The sequence below is a fragment of the Aedes aegypti genome, chromosome 1 (assembly GCF_002204515.2).
Source record: "Aedes aegypti strain LVP_AGWG chromosome 1, AaegL5.0 Primary Assembly, whole genome shotgun sequence".
NCBI lineage: Eukaryota > Metazoa > Arthropoda > Insecta > Diptera > Culicidae > Aedes > Aedes aegypti.
The window spans coordinates 124,021,869-124,044,120 of record NC_035107.1 but is presented as its reverse complement, the minus strand read 5'-3'; positions in this window follow the sequence as shown (position 1 = coordinate 124,044,120).

Sequence of the window (22,252 nt, the reverse complement as noted above, 5' to 3'; positions counted from 1 at the left end):
AGCACTCAGTTCACTCTGGCTGAACAAAAATTGAAAAATATGGTTCTTGGTTCGGTATGGTTGGATGTGTTTCACAGTTTTCAACAACACAAGTAAAATTGGAGACAAATGATGTTTATCATCACCGTGCCTTTTGGAATCCATGTCCCCAGTGTTTATGGGAAGGATTCGTATGCATTGAATCAAGGTTCTCACGTGTTCATACATAGATCCTAATGATCGAAGAAAACCATGAATTCGCTCTGCCAAAGCACATCAAGTTGCTCCCATTAGGTGCACCTTTCCTGATCAAGTTCACAGTTCAATGCGTGAAGTGTTCACCAGGAGTGACCATCATTTCAGATGTAGGTACATTGACCTGCTGATGTTTTACTGCAATTTAAAAATAACCACAGAATCTAAAAGTTGTTTGATTTCCTTCACCATCGGATAGTACATCAGAAAAATAGTTTCATTGGGATTCGAACTCGTGCCTTCTGAGTGGTAATCTAGCATGCTACCACTAGGTCATCTTCACTACTTGAAGGAATGGTGATAAACTTGAATCAAGTAATGTGCACTTTGTCTGACGGGGTTTGATGGTGATAATGCCATTTCCTGAACAACTAAAGCGCACCAAGTCCACCGGAGTTGTTCACACAGTATCAGATTAAAATAATTCGTTTTTTCATTACGGCTTCTGTGTCGATTGATAAACATATTATATAACAAGCAAATGCAAGTATTTGTTGCATGTAATAGTAGTTTACGGAACAAGTTGCAGAATAATGATTTTTACAGCACGAGTCGTAAATTTATCCTACGAGGCTTGCCGAGTAGGATAATAACGACGAGTGCTGTAAAAATCGAGTTCTGCAACGAGTTACGTACAACATTTTTTGCAATTTCGTAGAAAGTCACTTGAGGGTATCAGAAATTATATCGGAATGCATTCACCATTACTATACAATTTCTGAAAAATTGTTGTGTAATGATTCATCACGCAACTCAAAACAGTTGCGTAATGAAAAAGCGTTGTGTAATGAATCATTACAGCACTGGTTTCAGTTGCGTAATGACTATTCCCGCACTGCATACTTCAGTGCAGGAAAGTAGGTCGTTTCATGACAGATTTGCGTGATGAAATACAGCCTATTACGATGAGAAATTGCAAAAATGTCTTTACTTCATGTCTGAATGTGATTTTCAGATAAACAGTACTTAGTGCGGTGTGGCTGGATAAAATTTCAAAGAAAATTGATCATCGCCACCAAAACAATATTTAATTTTAATTACTCAATTGCTGCTCAATTTCACTGGCATCTGTTTCTATGAGTTGCTTGGAATGGATAAATTGTAAGAATATAGAAGGAAATTGGAAAAATATAGCTTTCTACATGAAAAATGAATTCCCTCTGATGACGTGCGTTGGTTTATGGTTCACTCTGGCTGAACAAAATTACAGTTTTACGTGTCCTTCCAAACAAAATTTGTGATCTAAGATTACAAGGGATTGTTCAAATCACTCGATATTTTTATGGTAGAGAGGTTATGATTATTTAAGTCCTTTGGTGTAAAAAACTCAATTTGGGAAAAAATGACACTTGGTGCGGTTTAGCAGAACCCCGACCATGTGTTGTTTTGAAGGCATACCTGGCACGCACGTTTTCCACATATATGTATTTTAGACTAAACTCCGCTGAATAAATTGCCTGATTGAAACAGCATGTTATCGCAATCTTCTAGACTTACTAGGGAATAGCATAAGACTGATTATGGAAAATTTTAGCGAAAAAAATATGTCTTTTTTGGTTAAAATATATGCTTCTGAATAACGTGCGTGTTAACTGTAATGCTTCTGAAACAACGCTCGTGGCTAGAAATTGAGGTAAAAAAATTAATATGTTATCTATGTATAGCGAAGACAAATGTTATAGATGTCCAAAACTGGATATGCACTGGTAAATAAAATTCATACAACCATCTTTTTTGTATGATTACTTATTTTACTGACAGGATATAGTAATCACCCTGTATACAAAAGATTATACATGATCTTGCATTGTACTATTGCCCATTTATTTCAACCTACTTCAACATTCTGTTGTTTCTCCTTCCTTTGCGTGCCGATTTGAGGAACTTCATACAAAAATCTTTCCATACCCTAAAAAGAAACATTTAAAATGATCTCAAACAAAGTAAATTATAGGAGTTTTAAAAAATACAGAATTCTTATTTTAATGGTTTCTGAAAGTCCATCAGGAATTCTTTAATATATTATCAAAGCATTGCAAAAGTTTCCACTAAGATTTCAATTCCTTTAATTCTTACACTACGAATTTCACCACAATACATCTTCGGTAATGTCCTTAAAAAATACCAGCAATATTTTTGCGTCAAACTTTTACAGTAATAGACCCTTCAAAAAAAGTATGTTTGGAAATTCTAAAGGTAGGAAAAAATGGGTTCTTTCTGCATCAATATGTTCAAAATAGTATCGTGAAACTTCGGATGTCATATAAAATATTATTTAAGATTTTAGTTACAAATACTTTCAGTAAAAATTCCACCCGTTTTAACGCCAATTATTTTCTACTATAAAAGACGAAGAAAAAAGAACAAGATTTTTTTAGTAAATCCTACAAGAACCACTTAAGTTTTTCTGCGAGGTACACTGCCGTGAATCGTAAGTCAGTCCCATCTGTAAAAAGTAGGCATTGTGAAAATGGGCTGCGAAGTTTTCAAACTCGTTTTCCATACAAAAAATCAAAAAATTGCTGTAGATTGAAACATGTTTCAATATCAATGAAACTTTCAGAAACTGCTTTTTTACTCTGATATATTTTCATGAAAAATATAAAGATGACCAAATCGTGGTTCATTTTTGTGTTATACGGTGCGGAAATCTGTAGTGAGACTGATATGCGGTTACTTTTCATTATGGGATAATTTGTCTTGCTGTTTTTCTCTATTTTCTCTGAACAAATCGTACTATCTCATCAGGGCATAAGAAAGAGCATTGAAAGATATGTTAAAAATTGAATTCAACTCAATTTTGACGAAAATGCAAATGGGACTGACTTGCGATTCACGGCAGTACATTTTTCATAAAATTTCCTAAATTCTGCAGTTTAATTGTTGAATTTTACGACAGCAATTTAGTATTTTTTCCGAATTATGTTTATGCTGCAATCAATAATTAGGAGGAGGAATTTGTAAAGCAATCCATACAAATTTTGAGATATTCCTGGAGTAGTTTTTCGAACCAAAAATGAAGAGTGGATAAATGTTATACTGTTATTTATGGAAGAATCCTGAGATAACCATTCGGAGTTATTTCTAGAACCTGAAAGAATACTTGGTAGAGCTCCTAGAGATTTTTTTTCGAGAAATTGAAGAATAAATAACAAAATCTGATGAAACATTTCTTCAAAAATTCCTAAATGAATCGTTAGTGCGGTTAAAAAAATCTCTAGTAAATACTTAGACGAGTCTTTGGTATTTTTTCCGGAGAATCTAAGGGAAAGAATAATATAATTCTTTTAGAAATCCCTGAACAAATCACTCGAGAAATCTTTAGGTATTCTCGCGGAAGAGTTTTTGAAAGAACACTTGAACGATTCCGCTAGGAATAATAGAATTCTTTAAACGTTTGTTAACATTATTTTCGACACAGTTTTGAAGAATGCGGGATGTTGCTTCTTGATATTAGAGAAATCTAAAAAATAATTATTTATAAAAATGCAGATAGATCTGCGGAGAACTTTTTTGAAAAATTATGAATAACATTTTCCCAATTGCCCAGTCAACATTTTGGTTGGTATAACTTTTGTTATAAATCATTCTATATGAATCAATTCAATCGTATAGAATGCACGAAAAGGCTATATAATTACCAAAGTGGAGGCTATATGCGTACTCGGCAAGACTTTTTCGGAGTTTCTGCGATCAGATATACGATGTCACAAAATTTGGATGAAAATAAAATAAAAAGTTTCCAGCGAGTCTCGAACGCGGGACCTCTGGATCAGGAATCAGGCACCTAACCACTGTGACACCAAGGATTACATATTCGAAGAGTGATTATTTTCCAATATTAATTCATGTTTCAAGTACAGCGACACATACTTTGTTGTTCTTTGAGGCCCATCGTCAGCAGATAGACAAAGTTTGGATGGCAATTTTTGCTAAGTTATTGCGATTTCATACGATGCTTTCTGGATTGATATATGATCTGTCAGTTTATATAACATAACGCGATTCTATGTTGCACTATTTACGACATGTTTTGTTGTCAACACAGATTGTCGTTTATGAATCGTATTGGTGATTTATATACAACTTGTATTGACATTGATAACGCTTAGTATGGCATCTTGTGTGATTCTGATTATGAACGCATGAATATGTGATTTTGGATGCACATTCTTATACGATACGTGGTTCACTGGGTGATTTTTTTTTTATTGCTCATGAAATTATTGTGGAATATTACGAGGATTTCATAGAGTAACACCTAGAAGAATCAATTATTTTTTTCTCGGAAGTCTGGATAATTTTTGCTGCGATTTTTTAAACAATCCTGTAGAGGAACTTTAGGAAGAATATCAAAAGAAAAGTTGTAAAAACTGTTGGCGAACTCTCTAAAGAATTCGTCGTATGAATCCTTGCTTGATGATCTTGAAGACGTTTTAGGTAAAACTCCTAGAATTTTTTGTACTATGTTTTATCTTAATCAAATTATTATTGAACAAAACTGGAGAATAATTTTAACTAACAATTGGAATTTATCTGCAATGAGTACGTGGAGAACCTTCCAGGAGAAATGATTTAATAAATTTCTAAAGCATTCTCTGGCGGAATTCTTCAAAAGATTTTTTAAGCAATTCGATAGGGATTTTTCAAGAAATTTTCTGGTGAGATCAGATAGTCTGGGAATGCTTTTCTGAGAAAATCCCAGGAAGAACACAGTGAGTTCTTGAAGAAATCACTGAAAAGTACGAAAAAATCATGAAGAAATTCCCGTAGAAATCTCTTAAAAGCACATGGTTGAAACTGAAAAAAAATCATGGAAAATCACAAAGGACATTCTTTGTGAGTTTTTTTTTTTCTAGAAGCATTTAAGTATTGGTTGGATTACAAAAATAATGAATCTTTTCCGTAGCGAAAATTGAAATTTACAAACATGACTGATGTTCCTGACAAAATAGCAAATAAATAAAATCAATATAAATCTGTTAAAACAACGAAATTTATGATAATCTTGATTATTGCGACTGACATTAATTCTGTAAAACAGAGCCCCCCCCCCTAGGCCCCCTCCAGAAAAAAATCCTAGCTACGCCAATGTCAATGATGTGGAGAAATCAAACAGAATTATTTATTTGATAAGCTGTTTAATGAGTTATACTTCATTGAGGCATCACTGAGTGTCCGTAATATGAATCAAAATGCTAGTTCTGCCACAAGAAAACTTTATTTCTTATAATTTTTGCTTTTCTCGGATATATAAGTGTGACGATAGCCCATGTTCACTTAAATAAAAACAGCGGGTCAGTTCTGGATACCCAGATAGCCACAGAGATGCATTTGCTTATGATCTGTTCAAGTTCATGTTCCTAGCCATTGAACGCGTGAGCATGAGCTATATTCACATTCACTGTAGTTCATAACATGCTTTGCAGAAATCACAAAAATATAGAAACACGTGATCAGAAACCGCGTAAAATTGATCTTCAGTGTATTTAATTAAAATTTTACAACAATTTGCTTCCGATGCATGAGTGAACCATTCTTAGTTTTTAGCTAGATCAAAGATTTCATAAAACCTTCAACATTAAAATCCTGCAAACCCAAGCTGAAAATAATGATAAATCGTTTCACCGGAGGTGGTTCCCAAGAACCGCAGAAACCGGTTGTACAAATTAGTCGAACAAATTTCTTTTATCTGGACTTCGCTCTCCAGTTTTGCATATATTTAGCCCATGTCGGGTGGCAAAGTGAGCTAATTCAAAGTTTCTCTTCGGCCTTTTAATCGAACCACCGAGGTTTGAGTCACCGAATCCCAGCCTGTACCCAACCAACTGGCCAAGATCCATTAGAATTTTAAAAAGTTTTCCATGTTGCAATCTGTTTGCCCTTCCTTGGCGAATGTTCGTTAGATGTTGGATTTTGCCTATACTGCAATGGTTGGCGAATTAAGGCTTGACACAGCAGAGAGATATGCAAATGAAAAGTATTTACTGTAGTATGCCAAGTAGTGATGAGAAGGAACCGTTTGCCTTCAAATTTTATATTTTCACAGCATTCAATCTCACCCAATCATTCAAAAGTTATTCGCTCAATTGAAAAAGAAAAATCACCATTATGGCAGCGTGAAGTAACTACCCACTTGGCAGAGCGAAGGCAATCGAATGCTATTTCATTTGATGTTGCCCGACAAATCGCTTTGTTCTGCGATTGTTATTTGCCCCAGCATGGTAGGAAAGCGCACAAATCCCCGTCGATAAACCCCTTCATGGTAGGATTTTGTTTGGCAGTATGCCTTTCAATGCTGTTCTCATCGTGAAGTCTATTCTTAACTCCTTTCCGGTGAAGTGGAGCACGATTGGCGGTTTGCATTTATCGGTTGCTATATACTGCAACCTTCGCTCTACTTAGTGCTCATGCAAGGGAGATTGTCGCGTTAAATGCTCGGATTTGGCTACCAAAACATTGCACAATATTTCAAATGAGCTTTGCACCAGTTTGGCGAAAATAATGAAAGATGATCATAGATTTTTTAAATTCAAATATCGTTCGACGAAGACATACAGTGTTCGTTTCCTTACTAATCGCATGAGAAATTCTGATTGATCCATGAATCCATGAAATTTACCTGTTATACGGTATTTTTGAATAGTAATTAATATACGGTACCAACGCCCGCCACACAATTCCTGGTGCAATCCTTGGAGATTTCTTCTGCGCCAGAGAGCTAAACGTGCAGCTTTTCAGCAAGACCAAGTTGAGGGTCATGCTTTCGAATCCCACTGGTCGAGGATCTTCTCAGAGAGGAAATTTTTTCGACTTCCAAGATATAAACATGCCTATTTTTGGCAATGTACAAATAAAGCTCTCAATAAAAAAAAAACTGTAGAAGATGAGAAGTATGCTCTGTTTCGGTTCGGCCATAACGCCAGATATAAAAAGAAGAGTTTTATGTTTTGTCTATCGCATGGTGTCTAAATTGATCTGGATGGAAATTCATGAGTTTTGAGCTGTCACATGATGGAACTCTATGATGGTATGAAAATGTCTACATCACACCCTCCTGGAACCGATTCTGGAATATTCCGATCAAATCCGGAAAAGTCTAATTATTGGTCCTCTTGATGCTCTTGTTAATCAGAATGAATAATCATGAAATTTGAATTGTCGTACCACAAATGCGTATGTAATTCTGATTATGATATGTGCCAATTCCTTCTGAAACAGTTTCCAGGTGCTTTTTGTCAAGAATGGCCAAACTTCCGAAAAAAAATTTAAGGTTCCATAGGGTTCCATATCTTTTATGTAAAGCTAAAAGAAAGAAAATTGGTTTAAAACCGTTTTTTTTATCCCTTCAGTCGTCGCGCGGTTTGTCACCGTCGAAACCACCACGCTGATGCTGTGTACGATAAGCGGGGTTTTTTCACCACTGTTGTACAAAGTACAACAGCGCGACGACTGAAGTGTTAAAGCGTTTCAAAGTCATTGGTCATTTTTAACCCTTAACCCCTCTACCGGCAGCTTCATTTTTTACCGCAAAATAAATATTCAAATAGTTATAATTTTTTTGTTTTTCAATATTTTTGCACCATTTTTTCACAAGTTCTCAAAAAACTCTTCTAGTTAAGCAATCCGTGTCGATATTAATTATTGGTCATCTGGTTTTAAAGATATTCCGATGTTCCTTGGGGGACCGACATTTTTCATATAAAATGTCTTTGGCGGCCATTTTGTTTTTGATCAATTTATCAAACAAATAAATTGTGGGCTATATAATGCCAGGTAATAAGGAGCTACTCTGAAAATATCATACAAATCAGTTCAGTATTCTTGGAGATATCTGAAAATTACGATATGATGTTTTTTGAAGTTTTTAAGATCTTTATTTGGCCAGCGTGGTTGCAGAAACCTAAATGATCATTACTTAAAGACGGCTGCGCCAAATTGCTTCAGTTTTTCACAATAAACTCTCAATAATGTATTGTTCCGAAGAGTGAATATCCGAATACGACTAAAATTCTGTAGCCTAAGAAAATAACGGGATGTTCTAGTTACGGGTCGGTCCCCCAAGGAATTTTGGAATATCTTCAAAACCAGATGACCAATGATCAATATCGACACAGATCCTACAACTAGAAGAGTTTTTTGAGAGCTTGTGAACAAATGGTTCAAAAATATTGAAAAACAAAAAAGTTATAACGATTTCAATTTGAATTTTGCGGAAAAAAATGAAGCTGCCGGTAGAGGGTTTAAAGCTAATGTAACTTTTCATAATCCAATAGGAAGGTAAATCGTACAATTTAAGACAAGTTACATTCTACATTAAAGTTGAAATTGCAGGATTGGTGAATCACTTAAAAGTTTGATAAATCTTTACTAATAGTAATACATAAAATTTAATGTAAACTCCAATAAAACCGGTTATCTGAAGCTCTAAATTGTCAATATTTCTGACAACAGCATCAGATTCAGCAATCCTATTCCCTGGGCATAGAGTATCATCGTACCTGCCACACGATGTACGACTGCAAAAACGGCAACTTTGGCAAAGAAAGCTCTCAGTTAATAACTGTGGAAGTGCGCATAAGAACACAAAGCTCATAAGCAGGCTTTGTCCCAGTGAGGACGTTATGCCAAGAAGAAGAAGAACATACTGTGATCCGCAAAACTGTTGTTTTTGTTACGCTGTAAAATGTGGTTTTTATACATAGAATTCCACAATCAAATCACTATATAGAGCAACAATGGACGGTTTGCAAAACGGTGCGACGATTTTGGGCCATCTGTTGTTCAAAATTGCATGTCATGTAGAGAATCTGGCTCACAACCAAGTTGCAGTTTTCACGAAATCCGGTCAGTTTGTTTGCTTCGCGGACGACTTGAATGGTTTGTTCACCCACCGGAAACGCGAAACACCAAAAGTCGGTGTTTGCTGCGAATCCAGTTGGAACGAGAAGGCGTGAAACGCAGCAAGCGAGGTGCATTTGATGTTGCAACAGGATCTTCCGAGCGTGGGTCTTAGTCAAGGATGGGGAGAGATAGCCATGAATCGAATGAATTAGCGAAATACTTTTAGCATTTTATCAATATAATTTATTTGAAATCAAAAAAACAACTAATTAAAATACCCATGTATTTTTGCAACTGTAACAAGGAAGTTAATCCACATGATGATTGTATGAAAAGTTTTGCTAAGGATTTCATAAATCTTCAAGAATAGTTTCTTTTGTACAGTATATCAAGAACATACTGAAAGATTCCTTCTTATGTCTAAAATAATGTCTCAATTGAAACAAAACAAGCTTTTTTTTAAAGAAGCTGGGTTTTCATCAGCACTCCTAACAATGTGGAAATGCTAGTAGAACATTGAGCTGAAATGCAGGCTCTGTCTCCGTTAAAACGGATCACCAAAAATATGGAGCAGATGAACCCAAGTGAAGTGTTTTTTATTTGATAAATCAGTCTAGGCTGCCCTTTCCACCTTCACATCAAACCACACTGCACTTGACCGAGCAAAACAAAACAGAAAATCTTCCGAAAAACAAAAACTTTTTCGGGTGGCGATAGGCGGGAAGTTTTTCACTTTGTAATTAATAAAAATTGCAGTCCGGATTAATGTTGATTTATGCCCTTTGTTTTAAGTCCGATCTCTTCCCCTAGCCATCCAGCTCATTTGGTATCGGCTGAGCTGGCCACCGTCTTCATTGGAAAAGTGAGCGGAAGCCGAGCTAAACCCTGTATAGAACCCTCGTTCATGACTGGTCCTTTATCTTGTTTTAATCTCTGCTCGTTATTTCAGCAATTATCCTTTCGGTGAGGCTCTCAATAAAAGTTGGATGCGGATGGTCGGAGGAGAAAGTAGGGGTCGTTTCAACTACTCAGCCAAACGCCAAGGGTTGAAAAAACGCAAGCAAAATGAACGGACTTTTTAATCTCTGGTAAGGGTCTTCGGGCCGTGCGCCAAGATTTAATAACAAAACTTTAGCTCCTTATTTTATACAGCGTCTTTACTGGCAGGACTCGAAGAAAGATAGTTTTCGATTTGAATAAAATTTTCAGTTCCAATTTGTTTTCTCTCTATCTGAAATTTAAATCTTGTTTCCATGAATAAAATTTATTCATGAGCTGTGTGTACTGTCGAGGCCAACGTGTAGCGCTCTGAAGGTCTGTTACAGTGGAGTTTTGCTGTTCTTCTGTGAATGCATTTACAAGCGCCTCTTCTCTTGAGCTTAGTTCTAGTTTGATTGGTGTTATATATGTTTTGGCGCGCTCACCCTGCGGCTTCCACAAATGGGTTGAAAGCAGCAGTAGAATTAACCCTTGCAGGACGAGATTTTTCTATAAGCATATTACGTACTGATTCAAGTGTATATGTTCATATGTCTATTAATGTTATATAAAAAGCAAAATAGGTTGATAAAGGTTTTTTTTCTCAGATGTCCTAGGTCATCCAAACTTCTTTGGAATATCAATGACAGGATATGTGTAAACATCTTACAGCTTACCAACTTCCCTTCATCAAGATTATGTCCAAGAAGCAATATCAAAATCATAAAAAGTAATCGAGAAATTGCAATTGCACTTCATATATCGATGCGAAAAATTTGTCACCTTAATTCTATAATGTAGTGCACAATTCACTAAATTTTCAGCTAAATCGGTTCATCAAAACTCGAGATTTGGTTCTGCAAAGTTTTGATGATGATTGTTAGAGTAAGACAAATGATCTGTCGTTCACAAACTTTCCTGTAAATTACTTGACAGTTACAGCACTGCCGGTTCGGCGCAAATCAACGGATTGACAAATAGTAACGGCCGAATGTTGGACCTCGTCCTTGTCAGTAACGAACTTTTGCATACCTCTGACGTCTTTGAAGCCCCAGCGCCATTGGTGAAGACTAGCAGGCATCATCCTCATCTACAACTCGCTCTCAAGGCATCTATGCAGAGCTCAATCGCAACGGTGGAAGAAATCTATTACAATTATAACAGAGCCGACTATCGATCCTTGAATGAATTTCTGGCATGTATCAACAGGAACGAACTACTGTTTGATTGCGACGCAAATGCTGTTCTATATTCGATTGATCAATTCGTCCCTATTGAGATCGTGAAGCGATCTAATCATCCAGCTTGGTTCAATTCTGCTTTGAGGAGATTTAAAACTAAGAAACGGCATGCCCTAACGGTTTCCACAGAACACCGAAATACCCGTACCCGTAAAAAACGTCGCTATATTACACTCAATGGCATTTATAAACGTCTCAACAAAAGGCTTTATCTCGCTTATCAAACAGGAATCGAGGAAACAACTAAAATTTAATCACAAAAGTTTCTGGCAGCATGTGAACAAACAACGCAAAGAAGATGGTCTTCCGTCTACCCTGGTTTGTAACAACGGGGAAGCGTCCTCTGTCGGAGACATTGCAGAATTATTTCACCTACAATTTCAAAGCGTATTCGTTGCTGAATACCTTCCCGATCACAATATCCTAAATGCTGCTTCCAATGTTCCTCAAGGTCCTGCATTCGAACAAATATCTCATATTTTCACTGAAATGGTTGAGTCTACTGGAAATCATCTGAACATATCAACGAGTCCTGGCCCAGATGGGATTCCTTCGATTGTAATCCATAAATGCATATCATCGATTTCATTACCTTTAGCAACGATTTTCAACCAATCGTTGTTGAGCGGTGTTTTCCCCAAGAATTGGAAAACATCTTATGTATTTCCTGTCTTTAAAAAAGGAGATAACAGAGTTGTATCAAACTATCGTGGAATCGCCTCCTTAAGTGCCGCCTCTAAACTGTTTGGAAAGCTTGAAATCTTGGGCCGCTGATTTTCTTGTTGTACCTCAACGACGTGAATCTTCTGCTGAGCTGTTACAAACTGTCATTCGCTGATGATTTCAAACTATATTTTACTATTAAGACTCAAGCTGATGCAGACTTTCTTCAAGATCAACTCAACTTTTTTTTCGGATTGGTGCACTTCAAATAGGATTTTAAATTCTTCAAAATGATCAGTTATAACATTAATGCGTAAACAGAATCCCATTATCAGAGACTATATCTTACATGGTACCATTTTGAACATTTTGAAGTTGTCTGGGTTTGATTCCCGGTCGGTCCAGAATCTTTTCGTAATGGTAATTTCCTTGACTTCCCTGGGCATACAATATGATCGTAAATGCCGCACGATATACGAATGCTAAAAATGCAACTTTGGCAAAGAAAGCTCTCAGTTTATAATTGTGGAAGTGCTCATAAGTACACTACGCTGAGAAGCAGGCCTGTCCAGGAGACGAAATGCCAAGAAGAACCATTTTGAACAGAGAATCTGTCGTAGAAGATCTGGGAGTTCTATTACACTCGAAACTTTCTATCAAAGATTATATTTCTTAAATGGCCACAAAAGCTTCAGCTCAATTAGGTTTCATTTTCCGTGTTACTAAACAGTTTAGAGATGTGTATTGTCTGAAAACTCTATACTGTTCCAAAGTTCGCTGAATCCTTTTTATAAAAATGGAGACCAAATTGAAAATTGAATCAGTTCAACGAAAATTTTAAGATTCGCTTTAAGATTATTGCCTTGTAATGACCCGCTGAACCTCCCACACTATGAATTTCGCTGTTAACTAATAAACCTAGATCTCCTTGAAGTGCGACGAAATATATCGAAAGCGACATTTATCGCCTATTTGAGAGAGAGTTCATTTTTGAGCTCATCTCAAACGGGCTTTTCCCTACACCCCAAATAAAATAAAATAAGATAGGGATAATAACACGGTCTCCCGTATCACCTTACTACGGACCAGAATAATCGACGAAGACCACTGCGATGTTAAAAGAATTACTTCCAATCGCACTTGGGACGTGGAACTGCACGAATTCTCACCGATATAGTGAAGATTCGCGGGTTCTGAGTTCAGACCGACTATTGGAAAGCTCAGCGCTCACCAGCTGACGAACGAGAACGGACTACGACTGATAGATTTCATCGCCTCCAAGGATATGACCATTTGTAGCACATACTTTCAGCCAAGCTTTTCTTATCGGTACACCTGAAGATCACTATCTAGTGATGGTGAAACTGCGCCCAAAACTATCTGTCATCAAAAAAGTACTGTCAGTGTGCTCTGGGTCAGTACTTCTCTGTACTGCAAAAACAGTACTTTTCAGTGCTTCAGTACTTCAGCACAGAATTTTTCAATACTATTTTTGCTACTATTGATCCTTTTACTATTCTTGTTTGAACCCTTAGATTTTTCGTTGAACCCGTTGGCGAAAGTTAGCTGAGATTCTTGGACACCCCAACATGTTTTCCTCTTCTAGAAATCCATCTACGATTGATTTGGTTTTAACCGACTCTAGTCATCTTTGAAGCCAATAAGTTACTCATACTGACTTTGATTCTGATCATGTCCCTGTTACATTTCAAAAATCCTACTAAGCGATTTTCGATCCTATCAGCTCCACTTTCAATTGTTTTGGAATATATATGAAACGTATATTGACTCTAATCTTGATGTTAACATTTCTTTGTTGAAGCCAAAAGCATTGCAATTAAAAAATGTGAAGTAAAATTTGAATCCGTGATTATAGACGATGATCTTAAACTCTTGATCCGTCTAAAAAACGTGAGGGGAAGGCAATTTCAATGCACCGATCCTGCTATGAAAATTATATGGCAGGATCTGCAGAAAGAAATCAAAAAACGTTTTTCACAATTAACAAACAAAAATTTTGAAAATAAAATTTCTCAATTGGACCCTGGCTCTAAGCCCTTTTGGAAATAATGTAAAAATGTTAAAAAGGAAAACAAATTATTACTAACTAATTGCGAAAAAGCTCAAAACCTTGCTATGCAGTTTGAAAGCGCGCACAATTTTTATTTAGGACTTACTAATCCAACTGAAAATCAAGTTACTCAGGACTTCGAAAATATTCTCTATCAAGAGAATGTTTTCGAAAATTTCTGGGAGGCTGGTTTGGAAGAGGTGAGAACTATTATTAAAAAAATCAAAAATATAAAATATAAAAGCCCCTGGCGATGATGGAATTTTCTACATCCTCATCAAGAAACTTCCAGAAAGTAGCTTATCATTGTTAGTTAATATATTCAACAAATGTTTTCAATTAGCATATTTTCCCGACAAACGGAAAAATGCTAAGGCTGTACCAATATTAAAACCAGATAAAAATCATGCAGAAGCTTCTAGCTATCGTCCAATCAGTTTGCTTTCCTCCATCAGTAAACTTTTTGATAAGGTCATTTTGAACAGAATGATGGCCCACAACAACGAAAATTTAATTTTTGCCAATGAACAGTTCGGATTCCGCCATGGACATTCGTTTACTCATCAACTTTTACGTGTAACAAATTTGATCCGTTCCAACAAATCTGAAGGCTTTTCTACTGGTCTTGCTCTTCTAGGATAGAAAAAAAATACGACAGTGTGTGGCATGAAGGTTTGATCGTAAAATTATAAACTTTAATTTTCCAACATACATTGTTAGAATAATTCAAAGTTATCTGTCAAATCGTACACTTCAGGTTAATTATCAGAACTCCAGATCTGAAAGATATTCCTGTAAGAGCTGGTGTTCCCCAAGGCAGCATTTTGGGGACCAATGTTATGCAATATTTTCACATCTGACTTACCTGAGTTACCTCAGGGATGTCAAAAATCTTTGTTTGCGGATGACACAGGCCTCTCCGCCAAAGGACGAAGCTTGCGTGTCATCTGTAGTCGATTGCAAAAAGATTGCAAAACAACTAATAATATTCCCACCTAAACCAAAAGCTCTTCATTTGAAACCTTCAAGTAGACATGTTGTCACGATGAGAGGGATTCTAATAAATTGGTCAGAAGAAGTTAAGTATCTAGGGCTCATGCTAGATAAGAATTAAACTTTCAAAAATCACATTGAGGGCAATCTAGTAAGGTGTAATAAATATGTAAAATGTCTGCATCCACTTCTTCTTCTTCTTTCTGGCATTACGCGCCAACTGGGAACAAAGCCTGCTTCTCAGATAGTGTTCTTATGAGCAGTTCCCACAGTTATTAACTGAGAGCTTTATCTGCCGATTGACCATTTTTGCATGTGTATATCGTGTGGCATGTACAAAGATACTCTATGCCCTGGGAATCGAGAAAATTTCCTTTACGAAAAGATCCTCGACCAGCGGGATTCGAACCCATGACCCTCATCATGGTCATGCTGAATAACTGCGCGTTTACCGCTACGGCTATCTGGGTCCCTGTCTGCATCCACTTATTAACAGAAAATTCGAAACATTCTCTTAAGAACAAGCTTTTGATGTTCAAAAAAAAAAATCCAGACATGGTGTATGCTATTCCAATATAGACTAGCTGTTGTAATACCAGGAAGCATTCAAAACTAAAATTTTGAAAATGATTCTGAAGCTTCCTCCATGGTACAGTACTAATGAGTTACAGAATTTCCAATATTGAAACAATAGAACAAATGTCGAATAAAATGATTAATAATTTTAGACAATATATATATATATACGTTATATATCCTGGTTAAATTAGGCTAAGTAATTTGAAAGCTTTTTTTTCTCTTATAAACAGGTGAATCAACCATTAAAAAAAATCTGAATTGCTACTGGGAAATGAAATGTAATATATTGTTAACAAATGGTTAAATCAGTTTTACCAAAATAGGATGATAGTGTTTTCTAACACAGAGCACCTACATAAATGTGAGAAATGAATGTTATGTTCGGAATGATACTAATAAAGAATTTTAAAAAATGTTCTTAAGTCTTAGATGGTCTAACTAAATCGCTTAGCTAACGTTTATTTGAATGAATAATTACCGTCGTCTTGGATAATATCAACGTCCTAGTTGATCTACCTGATCAATTGATGAGAGCTTCAAGTTAATTTGGAGTTGATTTTATTCTGTCGAATATGGAGGCTGTGTCAACATGGCCCATCCATCTCGAAAGGGTTAAAAAAGCATTTACATTGTATAATCATACATTCCCGAAAGCATATTGCTCCCTTGTTGAAACTCGTGTCTGCTTGCTCGTCTCCCTCAGAACGATTGCTTAGTACTGTCTACGGGTGATGAATTAATTTGCGTTTTCAACATTAAACAAAGTGAAACCATTGCTAAAACTTGAAAATTTCTATTTGAGACAAGTTTGTGGTGTACTTTATCCCCAACCGTCAGCTTTACGGCGACGTCTAAATGGTTTATCCACCCACGAGGAGCAATTTAGAATCAGGGTTTTGTTTGCTTACGGGTAGATTATCGTTTCCATAAAGTGACAGCTAGCTGCTCGGAAATGATGAGGATTTTCTTCGGCTCAGCTTCCCGCATTAGACGTTCGTCATTCCAAATCTTCTTTGAAACCTGCTCCACCCAAGCATAGCTGTATTCGAAAAAATCTAGCGGATTTCCTGAAAAAGAGTATTTGAAAGAGGAAGATGACGATGCAAGTCCCAAAAACAAACAATCTTGTCACCGATATTTTTCACTCGTTTTTACACCTTTTCAATCTGCCGATGACAGGTTGTCAACTTGATGGGGCCATGAGACAAGCGAAGTGTTACGCTGATGGTGGCTTAGAGGGCCTTTTCATCGAAAGCTGTGTCGGTTGGGAAATGATAATGATGTTCAAATTACAACAAACAACCTATTTTTAGCTGTTCGGTTATATCTACAATGAATGGACAAAACGGAAATATTCCAATTCGACTGTTTAAAGTTTTTAAAGGTATTGCCATTATAACTCAATCATGAATGATGGTAAAGCCATTTTTCATCTTAGTGCCAGTATTAACCCTACTACGCTATAAGCGTATTGTAAAATTGGTTATTTATCATTCATTGTGCACTGAAACGGCATAAAAAATTAAACTGCAATTGTATGATTGCACTTTTCACAGCTGTTGTAACCCTTAGGCAACTTGTGTTATTAAAATCAGCGACATATTTCTTAAATTTAAATTTGAATGAGAATCCTAAGTGAAAATGCATCAATTGATTAGTTGCAAATTCAGTTTCAAAAATTAGACAAATTGTTAAATAGCCCATGGAGTTATATGTGACCAAGCAAAATTTCTGCTGGAATTTACAAACATCAGCAAAAAACAAGCATGGGTAATTTTTAAAGATATATCTTTGGATTTAGAGAAATTAGTTCATTGAGCATTAGTAGACTTGTTTTGTAATTGTTCTTTGGAAAATATTACTCATATCGTTCTTAGGACTATTTGTCTTAGTGGTATAAAACAACAGAGATGTAAAACTAAAGAGAACGAATGTCGCTGATGTTTCTTCATTTCTCGTTCCGAGACATGTTGGGTGCACAGTATATATATTTATCAAACTGCATACATTTTCATGTTGACAGTTATCAAGGCTGGAGCACAATAATGGATCTGTTGCATTTGCGTTTGAGTGTGCGTTTTCCAATTCGTTTTATCCTGTTTGTACTAGAATGAAAAACGTACGAAAAATGGAGAATCAACGCGCAACCAAAACGTTTGGTGGCAGTTGCGGTAAGCGCGTAGCTACATATTCAACATGACCAAACCGAGAGTCGTGGGTTTGAATCCGGAATCCGCTTCGCATTATGAACTTTCCGCAATTTCGCGTTCCCGTGACTGCTCCCCGGCGCTATGATACCTTCTTGGTGTGGCTAGCGAGAGAGTCTCCCTGCAGCAAGTAGCAGCAGACCAACCGCGGCGCATAGCATTTGCGATGGGTCGCAATCGAAAGCAGAAGGTGGATCCCGCCTCGAACCCTGCCCCGCTGGCCGACAACTGGCAAACAAGTGCGCCGAAACGCGCGCAATGATCATGCCTACCCGGTGGCTTACAACAGATTGTAGGAAAACAACCAATTTGCCTCCCTGCCAGAGGACCAAGTCCCCCAGAAGTCGAAGGTTGCCCCCTGTTCACGGCGACAAAGGACATTTCGGCACTGCGGATGGAACTAGCGCCCCATCAGATCAAGCCGCTGTTCAAGCTGTGCCACACTGGCACGAAGGTCCTGTGCGACTCCCGCAGTGGCTACGAGAAGGCCTGCAAAGGCAAAGGGGTTGGAATTTTACACCCACGATGCTCCCGGTAGCAAGCCGTTGAAGGTACTCATCCGAGGGCTGCCGAAATACACCCCGGAGGCAATCGAAATGTAGGTGGCCGGACTGAAGCCGACGAACGTGTTACCCATCCGGCGAGTGCAAGGAGGAAGGCACCGGCACACCTGGCCCACCTGGAGAAGGGATCCATCACCATGGCGGCTCTGACGAAGGTGAGAGCTCTCTTCAACATCGTGGTTAAATGGGAGTGCTACCGCCCAAAGAAGAGAGACGTGACGCAGTGCGGCAACTGCCTCGCGTTCGGTCACGGGACGAGGAACTGCCACACGAAGCCCCACTGTGGCAAATGTGCCGATGCGAACGCAACGACGACGTGCAAACCAATGGAGGAGGGCATCGAACCGAAGTGTGCCAACTGCGGTTCCAACCACGAGGGCAGCAGCCGTAATTGCCCTAAACGAGCGGAGTTCCTGGCGATCCACCAAGAAGTAGGGACGACAGCGTCGGCCACCCCTACCGCTGACTGAGGAGCACTTTCCAACTCTGCCACCGCTTCCAACAATCCACCGGCAGGCATCACACCAGTCGGCCCCCATCCTTCAGCATCGCTTTGAGACCACCGCTGCTGCTCCACCGGTGCAGAGAGCGCCCCCTCCTGGATGGGGGAATCTTGGACCCAGTGCCCCCGGCACTCCTCCCTCCAACGACGGCTCCCTGTACACACCGGAGCAAATGTTGGAATATACCAGGAACTTGTTCCAACGGCTGCGCACCTGCCGTTCCAAGTCGGAACAGATCGACGCCGCCAACTCGGTGGTATTTGCTTTCCTCTCCAAATATGGCCCGTGAGGCCATCACCAGGATCGCAAACTGGAACGCTTGCTCCCTCTGGAACAAAGGCATTGAATTCGTCAACTTTCTCGAAGAGAAAAGTATCGACATCGCCATCAATATGGAGACATACCTCAAGCCTGAGCTGAGCGTCTCCATTCCCAACTATCGACTTGTGCGGCTAGATCGGACCGGCTCTAAAGGAGGGGGAGTCGCCATCGCTTTGCGCCACAACAACTGTTGCCTGCTGCCGAGCCTGCAGCTCAAACTCATCGAGGCCGTATGAGTAGAAGTGCAAGCTTATGACTGCCCGATCACCATCATCGCTGCATACTACCCAACGCAAGCAAACCACAACGACGGATCGGCAACGGCCCTACGGTAGGACATTACCAAGCTGACTCGACGGCGCGGGCAGTATATCATCGCTGCCGACCTCAAAGCAAAGCACGAAGCCTGGGGGAACCTCCGAAGAAACCGAGACGGAGTCATCCTGCAGCAAGGCTTGGAAGAAGGTAACTTCAACATCTTGGGCCCGGATGCTCCCACCGGTTGAGCAGATCCGAGGCCATGCCATCATCGTCCTGTTCATCACCAACATGGTAAGCATCTCCCAACCGGTCGTCTACCAAGAAATCGGCTCTGATCACTATCCGGTGGTGGTGGAAGTTGGGTCCTCGGTGAACCGGCATATCACGACTCGGCGCAACTATCAGCGTGTCAACTGGGACCAGTTCCGGCAGATCACACCCACGTCGACTACGAGGTGCGACCCGAGTCATCTGATGACGTCGATCGGCAGCTGCAGGCCACCGAAGAGGCGATCTCCCTTTGTCAGAGAACGGTACGTGCCGGCAACCAGTCAGGTGAGCAACAATGTACCAATTGATAAACTTACTAAAGATTTGATCCGACTTCGTAACACCATCCGCAGGCAGTACCAGCGAACTGGGCTGCCTGACCTTAAATCCGATGTCGATTTTTCGAAGAAATCAATCCTTGGAACAATGCTCGAAGAAAACTATAAATTAATTTCAAGAATCTAGAGGATTTTTGAAGCAGTTGTATAATGTAATTTTCATTCCAGAATTGTATAAGTAAATCTTTTTATGACATTATTCAAAAAAGTATATGACTTACAAGGAGGATTATTAGAGTTATTGTAATTATTTTTAAAATGTCATGCATAAATCGCTCATGAAAGGATCGTAGGACGTAATCCTAAAGGAAATTCTGTAGCAAACTAAAACAAAACATACAAATGTTGATAAATTTACAGAGCATTATTAGAAAGCGCTTGTCATTTAGGAATTTTTGTGTGTCTGACCTGGAATAATTTCTGAAATATATTGTTCATGAATCTCTCGTGATAATTTTAGAAAGATGCAATAGACCATGACAATGATATAAATATCTTAAGCATTTCTTGTGGTTAATGTTCAAAATTAAATCAAAATGATCTTCTGAGAATTCACCAGAGAACTTCATTAGAAAAATTCACATCACATGATTTTTGGGGGGGAGTTTGTTCCCGATAGCCGTCGAAACGTAGAGGTGATATTGGTTTTGATGAAGGAATTCTCCATTTTTTTATTTCTTTATAAGTATCATTCCAAACATTACATTTATTTCTTAGATCTAGGTGTTCTGTGTTATAAGACAACATTATCATCCTAATTTGGTAAAACAAATTTAAGATTTTATTAACATTTTGTTAACAACATATTAAATTTCATTTGCCGTAGCAGTTCAGATTTTTTATAGATGAGTTGATTTCACCTGCTTATAAGAGAAAAAAAACCCTTAGAAGTTACTAAACCTAAACATATAAGCATTAATCGTGGCAATAGAAGATTGTAACGATTTTTGCCTGAAATTATTAATTATTTTATTTGACATTTGTTCCAATGTTGCATCATTGAATATTCTATGTAATTCATTGGTACTATACCAGGGACGAAGCATCAGAATCATTTTCAAAATTTTATTTTGAATTCTCTGCAGAACTGGTACAGCATACAACATGGCTGGCCTGAAAATTTGTTTGAATATCAAAAGCTTTTTCTTAAGACAAAGTTTTGATTTTCTATTAATAAGGGGATAGAGACATTTCACATATTTATTACATTTGGATTGAATGCCCTCAATGTGATTTTTTAAAGTTAAATTCTTATCTAGCATGAGCCCTTGATACTAAACTTCATCTGACCAATTTATTGAAACCCCTCTCATCGTGACCTAGGACAGGACGTGACAGCTCAACAGCCCGGTTGTTTTTCAGTCTAATACCTTGACGATACAGAAGCCAGTGCGCCAGTATCTTTTTTAAGTAAATCTTGTGAAAAAATAAATAAATCAAAGCACACATTTTGGTTGTTTCTTGCACGCTTCATTCATTTAGTGCGATAGAGGGTGCTATACTTTTTTGACATTAGGTTAATATTCAAAACCGGAGATGTTTTTCAAGAAAATTTAAAAAATTTTCATTATATTGCACTCAATTGAGTATTTTTTATTTATTTTAGCATTGTAGAAGTACTTATCATAAACTTAACATCGAAAATAAAAAGATTTGCAACAAAAAGATTTCATGGAAAAAAAAATGATGAAAACCCTACACTGATAAAAATCCTCATATCGTTGGTATTTGTTCCACACATAGATTTTTGCTATTTGTATCGGTACATGATAACTATGTGTGAGATATATAACCAGGGTTCATTCGGTAATATATCAGAGTTATGTGTCAGCACACATAGTTATGATAACACAGATCCATTTGTTCTATACAATTGTTTCATGCATAAAATACTTGATTTTCGTAAATTTTATAAAAAAAAACATAGTTACATTAAGTAACAACAAAAAAAATTATTTATTCGTTTTATGTTCAATAAAATTGGTATAACAATTTTAGAGATAACTTTCTGTTCCATGGTTGAACAGAGAGCTGCCGCAGCTGTCACATTACTGATTTTTGCAAGGCATCATTATAGCTCATTCGAATTTTTTTTCTCAAGAATCGATTGGTGATGGTTTCATGTACGTGGGACAGCTTTGAGATAAGCTATGGTGCCCGTTTAGCCCCGATTCCTTGGAAAAACT